The 18,868-nt window shown below is 43.1% G+C and overlaps 1 protein-coding gene across 3 annotated transcripts in view; it reads left to right on the top strand.

Annotated features, from left to right (window-relative positions):
• Nucleotides 1-18,868, top strand: part of LOC308563795 (uncharacterized protein) — an 87,793-nt gene that overhangs the window by 37,648 nt on the left and 31,277 nt on the right. For all 3 annotated transcript variants that reach the window (XR_013999845.1, XM_081151251.1, XM_081151252.1), the window contains one exon: nucleotides 17,950-18,012. The gene's annotated coding sequence lies outside the window, so the exon portion shown is untranslated. The remainder of the gene's footprint in view (nucleotides 1-17,949; nucleotides 18,013-18,868) is intronic.

Genomic DNA, 18,868 nt, shown 5'->3' with positions numbered 1-18,868 from the left:
TTCCCGTAGCTTTCATTGCAAATTGGTACTTTATTATGTTATCGATTTTCTCAGTTATTTCCCTCATAGTCTGCTTAAACATCCTTATAAACAAAATTCTGAACTCTGTATCTGTTAGCTTGCTTGGATCTATTTCATTTAGTTCCTGTTCTAGAGATTTCTTCTGTTCTTTCCTTTGTGACATGTTTCTTTGCCTCCACATTTTGGCTGCTTCCAGGTGTTTGTTTCTATGTATTAGGTAGAGTTGCTGTGTCTCCTGGAATTTGTAGAGTGGCTTTGTGTAGTAGGTGTCCTGGAGGGTCCAGTGGCTCAGCCTCCCCAGTCACCTGAGCTGGGCCTTCTAGGTGCTCCCCTGTGTGGGCTGTGTGCACTGTCCTGCTGTAGTTGAGCCTTGGTTGCTGTTGGCGTCACTGGGAGGAATTGACCCCCAGGCCAATCAGCTGCAACTACAGCTAAAGAGCTGCTGTGCTGGAGACATCCCTATGGAGCAGGATTTACTTCAGTGGGGCTTTGGTGTTCACCAAGTGCGCCCCTTGAGTGTCACTTCTGGATGTGGTAGGGTTGTAATCCAGCGTGGTCAAGTCTGACCACCAGGTGCACTGTCTCTGGGGCCTCTAGGGAGGTGCAAAGTCAACCTCTGCCAGTGCCTTGCCCAAGGCCATCCAGCATGAGCTACACAGCAAACCGTAGTTGGCTGCTACTTGTGCTGGGCTTGTTGTTGCCCAGGAGAGGCCAAGCTATGAGCCAATGCAGCTGCTGCTAGTGCCAGGCCTGGGGCCACTTATCAAGCTGTATGGGGCCCACTGCTGCTTGTTTGAGAGATTTTAGGAAAGTCCTAAGCATGAGGCTGGAGAGGCCACTTGCAGAGAAAAGCCCCTGGAAATGGCCTGGATGAGCTGCAGGTGGGGAGGGGCGGGGCCTCCGGGAATCACGGGTCGGGGCCAAAGGTGAGAGTCAGGTGCTGGCGATTCCAAACATGGTGCCTGCCTGCCGGCTGTGTGCGGGGAGGACTCGCCAAAGGAGCAAGGGTGTCTGCCAGCTCTTCTGCCCGGGAGGAAGCCGCCCTCCACCCCTCGCCCGACTTCAGGCAGGTTAGTTCCCCCCCGAGTGTCCCAGGTCCTTTCAGGCTGCTGCCCGGCGCTGGGCTCAGAGGGAGCGTCCGAGTGAGTCCGTGCCGGGCCCTTTAGAGGAGCTGCTGGGGCTCCCGCAGCCTCCATGACCCTCAGGGACAGTCCCCGCTGGTTTCACAGCCCGGAGTTGTGGGGACGTCTCTTCCGGGCCTGGAGCCCTGGCCTGGGGGCCTGCTGTGGGGCTGGGACCCCTCGCTCCTCCGGGAAACCCCCGCCGCCGAGATGTCCCTCCAGATTTAAACCGCGGCACCGGGTGTGGGCCCGCGGCGAGTCTCCGATTCAGCCCCGATCTGCCCGCGTCTCCCCCCTCCTACCGGTCTCGACGCTCCTTCAGCTCCCTGGTTGTGGGGCTTCTGTGCAGCCAGATTTCAGGAGCTTCTGAGTGACGGTGGTTCTGTATTTTAGTTGTAATTTTGATGTGGTTGCGGGAGGCGGAGGGCGCAGCTGTTACCTACGCGCCATCTTGTTTCTCTCTCATAAGTCATTTTAAGCTTAACGAAAAAATGTACTTCATATCGTCTTTAACCATTTATTTTAGATTACTTTTTTTTTAATTTAGAGGATTTTTAACACTTAAACTACTGTACTTGTTTGTAGATACGAACTTCAGCATATCATCTGATTCTCTTCATGGGCTTGTGCTCTAAAATAGTAGCCAATAACATCTTTCCTTACAAGCAACTTAAATTTACAAATGGTTTTAAAATAGTTGAAGATGTGACTGATTTAACAACCCTAACAGACACCCACTTGTACAGGATACAGTTGCATTGATAGCATTTCCCTAAATATTCTCTTATTTTGTTAGAGCTGTCAGGCAGATAGGAAGTGTTATGGGCTGAATTGTGTTCCCCCGAAAATTCACATGTGGAAGTCCCAACCCCCCAGCACCTCAGAATGTGACTGTTTGGAGACAGGGTCCTTAGAGAGGTAATTAAGATAAAATGAGGTCATATGGGTGGACCTTAATTTAATATTACTGGAATCCTTATGAGAAGAGATTAGGACATGTGTACACAGAGGGAAGGCCATCTGCAAGCCAAGGAAAGAGTCCTCACAAGACACCAACCCTGTCAGCACCTTGATCTTGGACTTCCAGCCTCCAGAACAGTGAGGAAATTTGTTTCTGTTGTTTAAGCTACCAAGTCTATAGTATTTTGTCATGGCAGCCTTAGCAAACATACAGGAGGCTATATTGTTCATAATACCATGGATAAACTATTTTACACATGGAGCCATATAGCTCATCCAGTGCTTCTTAAGAATGAATTTTCCCAAATTGTATTCAGGGCTTTCTTGCCAGAAAAAGGAATACTTTCTTCTCCATCCTTCCTATTGATTGATTGATTGATTGATTGTTAATCTTCACAGAGGATATTTTATTCCATTGATCTTTAGAGAGAGTGGAAGGGAGGGAGGGACGGACGGATGGAGGGAGGGAAGGAAGGAAGGAGAGAGAGAGAAACATCAATGTGAGAGAGACACATCGATGGGTTGCCTCCCACACTCACTCACCCCAACGGGCTGGAGATTGAAGCTGCAACCCAGGTACATGCCCTTGACCGGGAATCAAATCCACAATCATTCCGTGCACAGGCCAATGCTCTAACCACTGAGCAACACCAGCCAGGACCACTTTAAATACGGGAATAATATAATAATAAGTAGCACTAAAGGAAGAGAATACTAAACAGTCTTTGGGGTGGGTAGAGGGGGGAAGAAAGACAAGGAGAACATCAAGGGAAAAAAGTCATTTTTTATTGAATCCTCAAAGATCATTTTTAAACCACTCACTTTCCCACAGAAATTCTTTCTTGCTGTACATGGATTTTGGCCAGAATTGTTGGTAACAGTATATCCAGAATATCAAAGTACTTATTATTTTGTTAACAGGAGTGGTGTTAAATTACTCCATTTGTAAAACTACAATTGTCCAGCTGGTCTGTAATTCCCTGGGAGGTAAAGGTCACACACTACACCCATCCAGAGTCGGTGAGCATGAACAGAGAGGGTTTATGGCTTAAGAAGAATTTACAAAAGGCTAATGGAAAGAGAAAGTAAAAATGCTATTTATGCTATTTAGTTGCACCCCTAGCCATTTAAAAATTAACCCCTTCATTTCCTTTAAGTCCCTATGATTTGCTTCGTATGTACTCCTTTGTGTGTCTTCTATATATAATGTTTATGTACTTTATGTACCATGTGAGCATCCATGTGCTCTACCTATAGTTGGGATAATAAATGTACCGATATCAAACGTAAAAATTAAATGAAAGTATTAGCACAATGTCTAGCATCTAGTTAAGGGTCAATAAGTACAAACTGTAATTATAGTAATTATCATTGGGGCCTTGATAATGCCTTAAACCATATATAGATCGACACTATTGCTGCTCCTTGCAGCTTTGCCTGCCTTTTTTTTTTTTCCCCCCCTTGCAGCTTTACCTGCCCTTTCCAAAATTAGATTGTGAGACTGACCAGGATATTACCTTGTTTTCTGTATTCAGCTTATGTGATGAATATATAACCTTGTCCATCTTCAGAATTTCCCATTTCCTTCCTCTCCAGTTGCATGTATATACTGTGATCTTCCTGGAGAGGAGATCAAGGGAGGGAGGCCCCTGAAAAATCTAAATATTAGTGGAAGGCAGAGTCTCAAAAGTAACAAAATCCAATTCCCAAAACTTTTTATTTGAACAAAATGGTGGCAGGATTTGAACCAACTTTTTGTTTAATGTCCAAACTGGAAACAGTCCATGTATCCTTCAACAAAAGAAGGGGTGGTGGAGGGGATGAAACTGTGGTATATTTGTAAGAGGGACTAATTAATACTCAGCAACGGAAAAGGAATGAGTTGTAATACCCCACCCCTCCACAAAGCATGGTGGTTTGCAGAAAACATGCTGACTGGAAAAGCCAGGCGCAAAAAAGTACATACTGAAAAATTACAGTTATAAGTTCTAGAAAGAGACAACTAACCTACGGCGATAGAAATCAGGACAGAGGGTGAGACTGACTGGGAAGGGACATAAGACACTTTTCTGAGGTGGTGGAAATGTTCTATATGTTGATCCGAGTGTTGGTTACTTGGGTATATGCATTTGTCAAAACTGAACTGTGCATTTCACCTAGGTAAATTATATCTCAGTAGAAAAAATTACAAAATCCAATATTTTGGAAGAAAAAGACATGAAGTAAGAAGACTGAGTTACCTATTAATGAAGCGAATGTCTTCAATAACAGTTACATAATATATTGTTACAGTAACAACAGTGATCTGTAGTTTAGTGTGTAAATAAAGAGGAACAGAGGAGAAAAGTAAAGAGTAATATTCCTCTTAAAAATACACTTACTCACCTTGGCCGGTTTGGCTCAGTGGTTAGAGTGTCAGCCTGCAGATCCGTTGCAGGTTCGATTCCCGGTCAAGGGCACGTACATTGGTTGCAGGTTCGATCCAGAGGTAACCAATGGATGTGTCTCTTTCACATCGATGTTTCTCTCCCCTTCCCCCACCCCTATCCCCGGTTTCCCCTCCCTCCTCCCTTCTACTCTCTAAAACTCAATGGAAAAAATATCCTCAGGTGAAGATAAAATAAATAAATAATAAATAAATAAATAAACTTACTCTTACTTTAGTTAGCCTGCCCATAATTGTTGCTGATCCCTAAGCTTTGATTTTTACATAAGCTGAAGCCTTGCTGAAATCTCTGTTCCTCTCTTCTGCCTCATTGCTTTCATCTATCATTGCAGAAGTCAGCATGGAAACCACACAAGAGCTCTGCCCAGATATACCTGGGTTGCCATAGGCAAGCTGTATACCTTTCTTTTACTAAAAGAATAAACATTAAAAATTAAATTAATTTTTAAGTTTTCCTTTTTAAAAAAATTAAATTTATTGGGGTGATATTTGTTAATAAGGTCATATAGGTTTCAAGTGTACATTATTGCTTTGTGTGCCCACCACCCAAAATCAAATCATCTTCCATATATTTGGCTCCCTTTACCCTTTGCTACTCCCTGACTCCCTTCCCTCTGGTAACCACCATACTGTTATCTGTGTCTTTGAGTGTCAGTTTTATATCCCACATATGAGTGAAATCATATGGTTCTTAGCTTTTTCTCACTGACTTATTTCACTTAGCATAAGATTCTCAAGGTCCATCCATGTCACAAATGGCAGTATTTCATCTTTTCTTGTGGCTGAGCAGTAGCAGTCCATAGTGTACATGCGCCACATCTTTGTCCAGTCCTCTACCGAAGACGACTTTGGTTGTCTCCATGTCTCAGACACCGTGAATAATGCGGCAATGAACATTGGGGGGTGTGTATCTTTGCAAATAAGTGTTTTCAAGTTTTTTGGGTATGTACCCAGAAGAGGAATATGCTGGGTCATATGGTAACTCTATTCTTAACTTTTTTAGGAACCGCCATACTGTTTTCCATAGTGTCTGTACCAATCTACATTCCCACCAGCACAACCTTTTCATCACTTGTTATTGTTTGTCCTATTGATAGTAGCCATTCTAACAGGTGTGGGGTGGCATTTCATTGGAGTTTTGATATACATTTCCCTAATAGCTAGTGAAATTGAACATCTTCTCATATATCTGTTGGCTGTTCGTACGTCTTCTTGGAAAAGATATCTGTTCAGGTCCTCTGCCCATTTTTTTCTTCTTTTCCAAACTACAAGAGAACATTTATTTGGTAAATCACAGAGATAGAAGTAACTTCTAGAAGAAATCGGCTTAGGAAACAAGCTATAGAGGCATAGGAAGGGCCCTAGGAACTTGGGACTGAGGAAGCTAATGGTAACGTTCCTTGGGGGGGGAAGGGGAAAGGAAGGGAAAGTGAAAGGAACGGACATGCTCCTGGGAGGGAGAACGCTGGGCCCTCCATCCTAATGGTTTTAAGGGAGAAGCTTTTGGGGGAGGTCCCGGGGAAGATCTCATTGTAATACTCATCAGCTCTCCAGGTGTATCCTTTCAGGGTTGTGGTCTCCACTGATAGATCGGTTGGTGCCAGGGCAGGGGCGATCATTCAATGCAGCTGGTCCTGAGGTCGGCTGTGGCTGGATCTGTTGCTTTTCTGGGCCTGGAGCTGGAATACAGCTGAGGCCTAGATGTATTCTCTAGGGAGGAAAGGTCAGGGGTTCCAAACCACATGACCAGCAAAATGCTAGAGGAAGAAAGGCTACCCTGGGGGTGAGGTCCCACCCTATAATTGTCCTTTGCTAGGCGTCGAGGGCTTTCCACCCTGATGACCTTCTGTACCTGGCCCGTCGTCCTTGCTCTGCTCACATCTGTCTAACTGCCTATCTGTCAGGTGTGTCAGGTAAGGGCTGATAGGTCTCGGTGTCCCATCCATGACCCCAACCATCCTGCGTGTGTGCACGATGGCAACCTTATGTAATGACGACCCAGCATGATGCATCTGTGCATGCAGCTTAGCCTTATGCGATGACGATTCAGCAGAATGCAGCAGCACACGCGACAGTGCACTGCTTGCTGTGGTCTATATAACCAGCACCGTGCTCAATAAAGGTGGAATCGCTCTCCACGTCGGCTCCGCAGGCCTTCTTTACGCTGGGGATCTCGCCTCCGAAACACCCCTGCAGCCTCCCTCCCCCGACACTTGGTGTAGTCGGCAGGATGAGGTGGGTTTCCCCTTGGCTCCCGCTGAGAACGACCCCCAGGCGGAGGACATGTGGCCTCCTACCTCCTTGTGGTACCCGGCGGCGGCGTACCTACCGACGTGGGCACCGCCGGAAGATTGGGATGCTGTGCCACCTCGGCCCGAGGAGGTCCGGAAGGCTCTGGAGCTCCTGGAGGCTAACGTCCCTCCTGGCCACAGGGAAGCCATGGGCCGGTGGCGTGGCTGTGTTTGTCTGTTCTCCGACATGCCAGCCCGGAGAACCAGGAGTTGCAGGTGCAAGTCCAGCAGTTGCAGCGCAAGGAAGAGGAGCTGCAGCGGCGCTTGAGTGCGACCGGCGCTGCTTGCACGTGTGGAGTCGGTGCCACCTTCCCATGGTCGCATCCTGTGAGCTGGCCAAGACGGAACAGGCCGAGGCATCTGAACCGGACAGCTCCTGGCGGATGACTGTTGATGATCGGGAACTGAACAAAGTGACACCTCCTTTGCATCAGCAGTCCCGATGGATAGATTGTCACATAAACTTGAAACTTACCACCATGTTGTGGACTTGGCCAATGCCTTTTTCTCATTGACATTGCTCCCGAGAGTCAAGAACAATATGCCTTTACCTGGGAGGGTCGGCAATAGACCTTTGTGGTTTTACCGCAGGACTATTTGCATAGCCCTACGTGATGTCATGGGCTGGTGGCACAGGACTTGGCCACCTGGCCCAAACCCCCTACTGTGCATGAGCCTCCGAGAAGTCCTGGTGGGCTAGGGGTGGGCAGTCAATGGGGACAAAGTGTAAGGGCCTGGATTGTCTGTCAAATTCTTGGGTGTTGTTTGGTCGGGTAAGACGGAAGTTATGCCTGATGCCATTATTGGTAAACTCCACACATAGGTCTGTTAGGGTTCTGGCGAACCTTTATTTGGGGACTGTGGCAACAGCATGGGTCCCGGAAGGCTCCCATTGGCTTTTGGTCCCAACTATTGAAAAGGGCGGAAGTCCGTTATTCCTTGATTGAGAAGCAATTGGCTGCTGTTTATGCAGCCCTGCTTGCAACTGAGGCCATTACAGGCAACCGCTGTTCGTAGGGCAGAAAACCCAGGAATGGGCTAAGCAGCAAGGAATTGCTGTACCCTCAAAACCCAGGAGTGAGCGAGGCCGCAAGAAATTGCTGTGCCCTTTATTGTTGCTGTGGTCTCTGTGCCCTGTGGTCTAAAGGATGGTCCCCCAAGATCTGTGGGGTGGAGTGTCAGGTGTGTCAGGTAAGGGCTGATAGTCTCAGTGTCCCATCCGTGACCCTAACCATCCTGCGCCTGCGCATGATGATAACCTTATGTAGTGATGGTCCAGCGTGATGCCACTGCGCATGCGACATTAGCGCACTGCTTGCTCTGGTCTGTATAACCAGCACCGTGCACAGTAAAGGTGGAATCGTTCTCTCCACGTCAGCTCCGCGGGCCTTCTTTATGCTGGGGATCTCGCCTCCGAAACACCCCTGCAGCCTCCCGCCCCTGACACTGTCGCATCTCCCCTCAAGGATCTTTCCTCTGCCCGGTTTTAAATGGGATTATTTGTTTGGTGTTGTATGAGTTCTTTATATACTTTGGAATTTAACCCCTTGTCCAAGCGGTGGTTTGCATCTCCCATTCGGTTGTTGCCTTTTTGTTTTGTTGGTGGTTTCCTTTGCTGTGCAGTTTTTTAGTTTGATAAGAGTCCTATTCATTTATTTTTGCCTTTACTCTCCTTGCCTTTTGGCGTCAAGTTCATAAAATGTTCTCTACAACCAAGGTCCATAAGTTTAGTACCTACGTTTCCTTCTATGTAACTTGCTGTTTCAGAACTTATATTTAGGTCTTTGATCCATTTTGAAATAATTTTTGTACATGGGGACAAACTGTAATCTAGCTTCATTCTTTCCCATGTGGCCTTTCAATTTTCCCAGCACCATTTATTGAGGAGTCTTTCTTTTCTCCATTATGTGTGTTTGGCTCCTTCGTCAAAAACTATTTGCCCATATACACATGGTTTTATATCTGGGCTCTCTGTTCTGTTCCACTGATCTGTGTGTCTGTTTCTCTGCCAATACCATGCTGTTTTGATGATCGTAGCTAACCTGAAGTAAGGTAGTGTGATACCTCCAGCTTCATTCTTTATTCTCAGGATTGCTTTGGGTATTTGTGGTTCCATACAAATCTGATGATTTTTTTTTGTTGTTCTATTTCTTTAAAAATGACATTGGGATTTTGATGGGGATTGGATTAAATCTGTATATTGCTTTGAGTAATATGGCCATTTTAACTATGTTTACTCCAACCCATGAACATGGAATATCTTTCCATTTGTGTCTTTTTCGATCTCTTTTAATAATGCTTTGTAGTTTTCAGTATAAAGATCCTTCACATCTTTTCTTAAGTTTATTCCTAGGTATTTTATTTGTTTTGTTGCAATTTGCAATAGGAATTGTTTGTTTTTTTGTTTTTCATTTCTTTTTCTGAAGTTTCATTGTTAGTATATAAACAGTGGATTTTTGTACATTGATTTTTGTATCCTGCAACTTTACTGTATTTGTTTATTGTTTCTAATAGTATTTTGATGGAATTCTTAGGGTTTTCTATATACAGAATCATGTCATCTGCAAAAAGTGACACTTTTACTTCTTCCTTCCCAATTTGGATGCCTTTTCTTTCTTTCTCTTGCCTGATTGCTCTGGCTAGGACTTTCAGTACGATGTTGAATAAGAGAGGTGAGAGTGGGCATCCTTGTCTTGCTTCTGATTTTAAAGGAAAAGCTTTCAGTTTTTCACCACTGAGTATAACACTGGCTGAGGTATTGTATATATGTATATTTGGCTTTTATTATGTTGAGATACTTTCCTTCTATACCTACTTTATTGAGTGTTTTAATCATAAATGGGTGTTGTATCTTATCAAATGTTTTTTCTGCATCTATTGATGAGATCATATGATTTTTATCTTTCGTTAATGTGGTGCTTACATTGATTGTGTATGTTGAACTGTCCTTGTGCCCCTGGAATAAACCCCACTTGATCATGATGTGTTATTTTTTTGATGTACTGTTGTATTCAATTTGCTAGTATTTTGTTTAGGATTTTTGCATCTGCATTCATCAGAAATATTGGTCTGTAGTTTTCTTTTTTGTGTTACACTGCCAGGTTTTGATGTCAGGGTTATGTTGGCCTCATAAAATGTTGGGCAGTATTACCTCTTCAATGTTTTGGAAGAGTTTGAGAAGGATGGGCAGCAAACTTTTTTTTTTTTGAGTGTTTGGTAGAATTCACTCGCCCTAACCATCTGGTCCTAGACTTTTATTTTGGGGGAGGTTTTTGATGGTTGTTTCAATTTCCTCACTGTTGATCAGTCTATTTAGATTTTCCAATTCTTCATGACTCACTCTAGGAGGTTATGTATTTCTAGGAACTTATCCATTTCTTCTAGGTTATTGAATTTGATGGCATATAGTCTTTCATAGTATTCTAGTGTGATCCTTTGTATATCTGTGATGTCTGTGGTAACTGCTCTTTAATTTCTGATGTTGTTTATATGAGTCTTTTTTTCCTTAGTGAGTCTGGCCAGGGGTTTGTCAGTTTTATTAAATCTTTTCAAAGAACCAGCTCTTTGTTTTATTAATTTTTTGTATAGTCTTTTTCTCTTATTCATTCCATTCTCTGATTTTTATTATTTCCTTTCTTCTGCTGACTTTGGGTCACTTTTGTTCTTTTTCTAGCCCTTTAATATGTAATGTTAGCTTGTTTACTTGGAATTTCTCTTGTAAACCCTCCTGCCTCTTATTTTTTTCAGGTGGTAAAATGAGGGAGCTATAACACAAGGACTGTAATATTCCTCTAATCTCTGATACTCACCCTCTTAAGTAGATTATCAGGACTTTAAACTTGGCCCCTAATAACATTCTTAGTCAATAGAATATGAAAAAATAAAGTACATTTACAAGTAAAGCATAAGCCAGTTGCCTAAACAAAACTAACACAGGGTTGTTACTTCCTGGTTCAGGTAAGAATGCTTGGCCCTTTGCCTAATAAGCCTCATTTCTAAGTCTCAGGAAGAATCACATTTTAGGAAGGGCATTGAAAGTTTACCTACTCTTTCTTTTAAGCAAGAACAGACTCAAAGCAAACCAGATATTAAGTCAATTTTTCACTTCGATTTTTAAAATGGTAATACATAGTGTTTGCAGAAAATTTGAAAATGCAGGAAATTATAAAGGAAGGAATAATCATCGTTTTACTTTTCCCACTCAGAGGTAACTTGTAACATTTCTTATGTATCCTCCCTCTCTCGTAAAAAGTTTATTGATAGTATTTTTAAGCTTTATAAATATTTCTATTTATAATATTCACATATTTACTAAATATGTGAATAAATATATATAATTAACACCTTCCATGTTCTCTACAAAGCATTTTTTTAAAAAATATCTTTATTGATTTCAGAGAGAGGAAAGGAGAGGGAGAGAGAGCGAAACATCGATGAGATTCATTGATCGGCTGCCTCCTGCACGCCCCCGACTGGGGATCGAGCCGGCAACCCGGGCATGTGCCCTGACCGGGAATCAAACCCCGATCGCCTGGATCCTAGGTCAACACTCAACCGCTGAGCCACGCCCGGCCCGGCTACAAAGCATTTTTAATTACTATATTCTAGCCCAGGGATTCAGCAACATTTTCTTGTAAAGTGCCAAAAAGTAAATATTTCAGGCTCTGCAGGTCACATGGTCTCTGTCAGAGCTATGCAGGTCTGCTGTGGGAATGGGAAGGAAGCCATAGACAATATGCACCTAAATGGGCATGGCTATATTTCAATAAAACTTTATTTATGAAAAGAACACAGCAGTTAGACTTAGCCTGCAGGCCATTATTTACTGACCTCTGGGTTTTAAAAAATCTGGTCCATTGTTTAGGAATATTTGAAAATGTATCTAACCAATATCCCGTTGTTGACACGATAGGCTATTTTCTTTTTATTTTTTTGCTATGATAAACAATACTGTGATATATATGTTTTTGATTATTCCAGCAGAATAAAACATATTTTGGTACTAAGGCTATCGCTACATAAAACAAAGTACACAGACATACTCATACACTCACACAAACATGCGCGCACCTGCTTTTCTACCCCAGAGAGAACCTCTGTTAAAAAGTAGGACATATATCCTCTCAGATGCTTACATAGATTCCCTCCACCCCCGCCCCACCCTAGTCCCCTAGTCCCCTAGTCCCCTTCAATGGCATCATGCTTTTAGTTCACTAACCTGTTCACTGTATTTTTTGAGAATCTTGCAGTGTGACTTGATCTGCCTCCTTCATCCTATTTAAACTTTTGGTGGTTCATTAAATGGTATCATCCAATAAATATTTACTGAGCACTGTCACAGGTTATTCTTGGCACTGAGAATACTGTGTGAACAGAACAAAGTACTTGGATTTCAAGGAGCTTATTTTCTAGTGGGAGAAAACAGATACAAGGTGAACAAATGTGTGCTGTGTCAGTGATAACTATTAGGGAGGAAATAAGGCACATAAAGAGGATGGCAGAGATTGCTGTTAATATAAGAAATCATTCAAACCTGTGAAGAATCTTTGTGAGTTAGAGCCCAACTGTCAACAATTGCTGGGAAGCCAAAACTTCAACGGATTGAAATACTCCAGAGAATGGCAGTTTTGCACCTTGTTTTATGCATTACAATCAAAAGAGGAGACATAAGTGGGCTACATGAAATCCACTGGTGATAGATGAGGGAGGTGGGAGAAAGCAAAGCGGGGAAACCTCTGGGATTGATAGAAAGTAAAACGGTGGACACACTTCTTTTACTTAGGTGGGTGCAGGATAGTTAACAGTCAACAGTTAACTCAGTAACAATGAGGGGATTTGTGGTCTCCGCAGAGTGGTGCTTGTGCTTTGAGGGGTCCAGGAAAAGGAAAATTACTTTGACATTCCAACGATATGTTGTATAGATGCAAAAAGACAATCAATACGCTTAGTTAAGGTGAAAATTTACCTTTGTCAGGGGAGATACCAGCCTAGGACATGACTACCTACCATAAACTTTTTAGTTAAAAAGTTTTCATTTCAGACCATCCTTTGTGGTTAATTTAGGTCTCTGAGTTTGCAAGGCCACCATGCAGGCCTTCCCTGAGCTTGTCATGTGGCCTTTAGCATGTGGCCCCTTTTCGTCCACATTACTATCTGTTGGGAGGGGGGAGTGCTATCTAATATAAGATGTTCAGGAAAGGCTTATCTTGAATAGCTGGCTGATCACCTGATGGAAAGCTTGCAGATACCTAGGGGAAGAGCAGTCTAGACAGGAAACAGCAAGTGCAGAGGCCCTCGAGGCTGAATTATGCTGAGAGTTTTCCAGGAACAAGGCTAGAGTGAAAAAGGCAAGGGCAGGGGTGGAAAGAATTAAAATCAAAGAGGTAGCCTTATAGGGCACTGGAGAGGCTATGGTGCTACGCTGAGGAAAATGGCGAGCCACAGAAGGGTTTTTAGAAGGAATACCAGCATCTGGCTTATGTTTTATTAGAATCACTTTGGCTGCTTTGTAAAGGGACAGAGTGAAACCAAAACCAATCGATGTATCACAATTTATTAGCAAAATCGTTTGTTAAGAATATCTAGGTTATCACCAGTGCCTTTATCTTACAAATAGTGCTTGAATAGATAGATATAGGTAGAGCTGCTACATCTCTCAGGCTTGGTAGTGTTGCCTAATGTAGTAGGTTGTCCTGTAGGGTCCAGTCGCACAGCCTCCCTGGTCACCGCAGCTGGGCACTCGAGGTGCACCCACAGTGTGGGCTGTACACCCTCTAGTTGTAGCTGAGTCTTGATTGCTGTTGGCACACCAATGGGGGGGATTTACTCATGCCAGTTCATGGACTGGCTGTGACCACTGACCACCTACCTCCAATCACCCTGGAGGATCAGCTGTGTAGGGACCCACCTCATAGAGTAGGACTTACTTCAGTGGGGCTGTGGTACCCGCTGAGTCCGCCCTTGAGTGTGTCTCTTGTGGAGGTGGTTGGGTGGTGGTGCTTCGACGTGGTCTGAAGCCATCCACTGGGTGCGCTGGCTCTGCGGCCTCCCGGGAGGTGCAGGCCAAGGTCAGCCACCCCGAGTTTTGCCCAGACCACCAGGCATAAACTACAAAGTGATCTGCAGGTCGCTGCTGCTAGTGCCAGGCCTAGGACCACGGGGCATGCTGAGGCCAGATGCTGCTCTTCTGAGAGATTTTTAGGAAAATCGGAAGCATGAGCCAAGACAGGCCATTCCCATGGTAAAGCCACTGTAAACAGCTTGGGTGGGGGAGAGAGTTGGGTGGGGCCTGAGGGAATCACCAGGGCAAGGTAAACAGTGTGAGCCAAGTTGATGGAGTCTCCAGATATGGCACCTGCCTGTCAGCTCTATAGGGGGAGCGCTCATCAAAGAACAACAGCCTCTGCCAGCGCTTGTCTGGGAGAAAGCTGCTGGCAGTTCCCACCCTGATGCCTTTCAGGCTGCTGTGCCTTCACCAGAGCTCAGAAGGAGTGAATCCAAGTCAGTCTGTGCACTGGCACTTGAAGAGGAACTGCCTGGGACTCCAGCAGCCCTCCGTCTCCCTCAGCCTCAATTCCTGCTGGTTTTTACAGCCAGAAATTATGGGGCCTTCTCTTCCTGGCACTGGAACCCTGGGCTGGGGGGCCTGGTGTGGGACTGGGACCCCTTGCTCCTCAGGGAGGACCTCCAGAGCGAGATATCCCTCCTGATTTTTATCTGCCACATGTGCGTGTGGGACCAGCCCTTTCTGCGCCTCCGCCCCGCCTACCAGTCTCCATGTGGCTTAACTTCCTCATTGTAGGATTTGCATTCAGCTAGATTTCAGGTGGCTCTGAATGCTGGTGGTTCTGTAGTTTATAATTTTGATGTGGTTGTGGAAGGAGGCGAGAACCGTGTTTACCTACGCCACAACACTTGGCCTGAAATCCCTAAACCAAACTGTTTTATAAGTTTCCTTTCCATTGTTCATTGCTAGTATATAGAAATATGACTGATTTTTCTGTGATTTGGTATCCTACAACTTTGCTGAATTAATTTAACAGGTATTTGTGTGTTTGGAATCTAGGATTTTTACACATAAGATCATATCACCTGTGAACAGAGTTTTAATTTTCCATTGCTTTTCAGAGAGTGGAAGGGAGAGAGAGAGGGAGAGAGAGAGAGACAGAGAGACATCGATTGGTTGTGTATCGCTCCAACCAGGGGCCGGGGGTGGAGCCTGCAACTGAGGTACATGCCCTTGGCCCGGAATCAAACTGGGGACCCTTCAGTCTGAGAGCCAGTGCTCTAACCACTGAGCAGTCGGCTAGGGCTTCTTTCCAATTTGGATGCCTTTTCTTTCTTTTTCTTTCTTTTTTGGCTAGAACTTCTAATACTGGGTTGAATAGAAGTGGCTAAAGCTTGCATTCTCGTCTTGCTGATCTTAGAGGAAAAGCATTGAGTGTCATGTTAGCTATTGGTTTTTTATATATAGCTTTTATATTAAGATAGTTTCTTTTTCTTTCTAGTTTGTTGAGTATTTTTATTATGAAAGGGCATTGAATTTTGTCAAATCAAAATGCCCCCCCCCACTTCATTCTGTTAATGAAGTGTATTATATTGACAGATTTTCACATGGTGAACCACCCTTGTATTCCAGGAATAAACTGACTTGGTCATGGTGTATAATCCTTTTAATATGCTGCTGAATTGGGCTTTGCCAATATTTGTAGGAGATTTTTGTGTCAATATTCATAAGGGATATTGGTCTTAAGTTTTCTTTTAATGTCTTTGTTTGGCTTTTGGTAATTCTGGCCTCATAGAATGGGTTAGGAAATATTCCCTTCTCTTCAGTTTTCTGGAAGAATTTGAGAAAGACGGGTGTTGATTCTTTAAATGTTTGGTAGAATTCACCAGTATAGCCATCTAGTCAAGGGCTTTTCTTTGTGAGGAAGTTTTTGATTGCTAATTCTATTTTCCTATTAATTACAGGTTTATTCAGATTTTATATTTCTTCATGCTTCAATACTGTTTGGTTTTGTGTTTCTAGAAATTTTCCATTTCATCTGTTATCCAGTTTGTTTGTACACAATTATTCATAGTATTGGGTTTTTTTGTTTTTCTGTTTCTGTAAAATTAGTAGTAATGTCCCCACTTCATACTGCTTTTAGCAATTTGAAACTTTTCCTTCCTTTTTTTGGTCAATCTAGCTAAAGGTTTGTCAATTCTGTTGCTCTTTGCAAAGAACCAACTTTATGTGTCATTGATTTCTGTTGTTATCCTATTAATTTCTCTCCACTTTTTAAAAATTTATTATTTCCATCTGTTAGCTTTGAATTCAGTTTGCTCTTCTTTTTCTAGTTCCTTAAGATCTATAGTTAGGTTATTGATTTGAGATCTGTCTTCTTTCTTAATGTATGCATTTATAGTTATAAATTTCCCTTTTAGCACTGCTTTCACTGTATCCCATATGCTTTGCTATGCTATGTTTTCATTGTCATTTGTCTCAAGGTATTTTCAAATGTCCCTTGGGATTTCTTCTTTGACCCACTGGTTAAGAGTGTGATAGTTAAATTTCCATATATTTGTGAATTTTTCTGTTTGGGCAACTTTTTTTTATTCTTCACCTGAGGATATTTTTTCCATTATCATTATTATTATTTTGGAGAGAGGAGAAGGGGAGAGTGAGAGAAACACTGATGTGAGAGAGATATATCGATTGGTTGCCTCCTGCATGTGCCCTGACCAGGTCCTGGAATTTAACCTGCAACTGAGGTATGTGCCCTTGACTGGGACTGACCGGGAATCAAACCCTTGACCCTCGTCTGTGGGCCGATGCTCTAATCACTGAGCCAAACTGGCCAGGCAGCAATTTCATTTTAAATAGCTCTAGCAGATTTCTCATCATTTCTCTTGGAAAGGCTGGCGTATAACAAAACAGCCCTTAACAACTTTTTCTGCTTTTGAGCTCAACTCTCTTAAATATTTAATCTCAGCATCCTCTTTGGCTTGTCCAACCTCTGGTGTTCCCTTGGAGAGACAGGCAGGTCACTCAGGTCAGCTCACTAGAGTAGATACTGGTGAAATATAGTGATTTCGTTGGTAGTATAACACTGCACCACACATATGACCCCACTGTGATAGACCAGCTATAGCTACTTATGACTGGGATAAAATGATCACTCAATCTCATGGTCATTGGCAGTAGGGCCAGGGTTTACCTTATTAAAAGAACTGTCTTTTGTTTTTATTAGAAAAAAATATTTCTACACTAGTAACTCATTACTTATTTTTCTGGATGTTTTTGGAGAGATACAGTGAAACAGTTCATGCACCTTATTAGTTTACAAAATGTGGGGAAGGTAAGCAGAGCGGGGCCTTTGGAAACATAAGCTTAAACACTTAACATTGTTATCAACTGATATCCAAAAGCTGTGCAATAGGACAAACATTTGTATCTTGTGTTAAATAAAAAAGGTTTCATTTAAAAATCCCTAAATTCTTACAATTTAAAAATTCTCAAATTGCTTACAAAGTCTAATTGGACTTTATCATATATTAATGAGTCTGGTAGTATGTCGTTCTTTCCTATACATTCTCTGTGATCTTTAACAAAACGCTGGGAGTTGGTTTCTCATTCTCACTCTATAGAGGGGACGTAATGACTCAGACAGGTAAAGTAACCTGACCAAGGTCGGATGGCTGGGAAGCAACTGCCTTGGGCCAAGTCCACAGTCTTTGAATTTTCCACTTCAGCCTTTTTCAGTCCATATTTTTGGCCAAAACATATATAATGTGATGGGTACTGAAACATTTTCAAGTTACAAACGTACAATGGTTTGGTAGGTGCTTCAATCAATTTAAAGCAAATTATTTGGTGGTATAAGGGGCAATTTCCTTTTCATTTAATTTTCATACATTCTGTTAATAATCCAGATACATGACATTTGAAATTATTCATTCAATAAATATTTGCTGAATAACCTTGTGAGAAGAGCTTTATTAGAGACTGAAATGAACACTAAAACATCCTCTCTTAAGGAACTTTAATTTGGCATGAAAACAGGATATATTTTTTAAATCTTAAAGTAGTGATTGTATCTTACCTTTTGGCAATTTGTGTGTTTTTTAGGGAGAATTCAGAGGTGGTAAAGCTTTCAGGATGTAAGACTGCAGTTGAACTCTCAGGAGACAGGTAAGATCTGGATATTAATTTCAGTGCTAGAATCAGTGGTACCTAAAGTCTTGTTAAATTGAACTTAGCTGACATTTACTGAATTTGTACCTTGCAACATCTTTCATGTAGTCCTTCCAGCTGCTCTATGGGACATGGACTATGATTATTTCCATCCTACAGGTAAAGAAGCTGAGACACAGGGAGGTTAGGCGTCTTCTTTACGGTCTCCCATGTACCACCAGTACTGGAAGAACTGACTCAAGCCCAGAGAGCACAGGGCCACCATGTTACGTTGCCTCTTGGGGAGACGGGTGATACACTGGGTGCAGCACATCCCGCGGCAGGACTGACCACTGCAGCACAGAGGATGGGGACTGGGCGGCCTGGCCAGGGCACAGGGCGCTGTTGGTTGAGAGCTGTGGAAAAGTGCCTTTCATAGGTAGGGCTCAGATTAGGAGGAACCACGAAACCCAAAGAGCTTGAGACTTTGTTCTATAAGCAGTGTGCTTTGCTTTAAAAAGATGTGTTTATATAAAATTTAAAACCCAGGTGTGATGGACTACATGTTTGTGTCCCCCCAAAATCCCTATGTGAAACCTTAACCCCCAATAGGATGATATTAGCAGGTGTGATCTTTGGGATGTAATTAGGTTTAGACAAGGTCATGAGGGTGGAGGTTCCATGATGAGATTTGTGTCCTTTATAAAAAGAGCAAGAGACTAGAGCTCTCTCCCCCCAGGTGGGAGGAAGTCTGGAAGAGGGCCCTCAAGCAGAACCTGACCATGCTAGCACCCTGATTTCGGACTCCCCAGCCTCCAGGACTGAGAGAAATAAATGTGCATTGGTTAAGCCATCCAATCTATGGCATTTTGCT

The sequence above is a fragment of the Miniopterus schreibersii genome (genome assembly GCF_964146895.1).
Source record: "Miniopterus schreibersii genome assembly, chromosome: 1".
Taxonomy (NCBI): Eukaryota; Metazoa; Chordata; class Mammalia; order Chiroptera; family Miniopteridae; genus Miniopterus; species Miniopterus schreibersii.
This window is presented reverse-complemented; position numbering and strand designations above follow the sequence as displayed.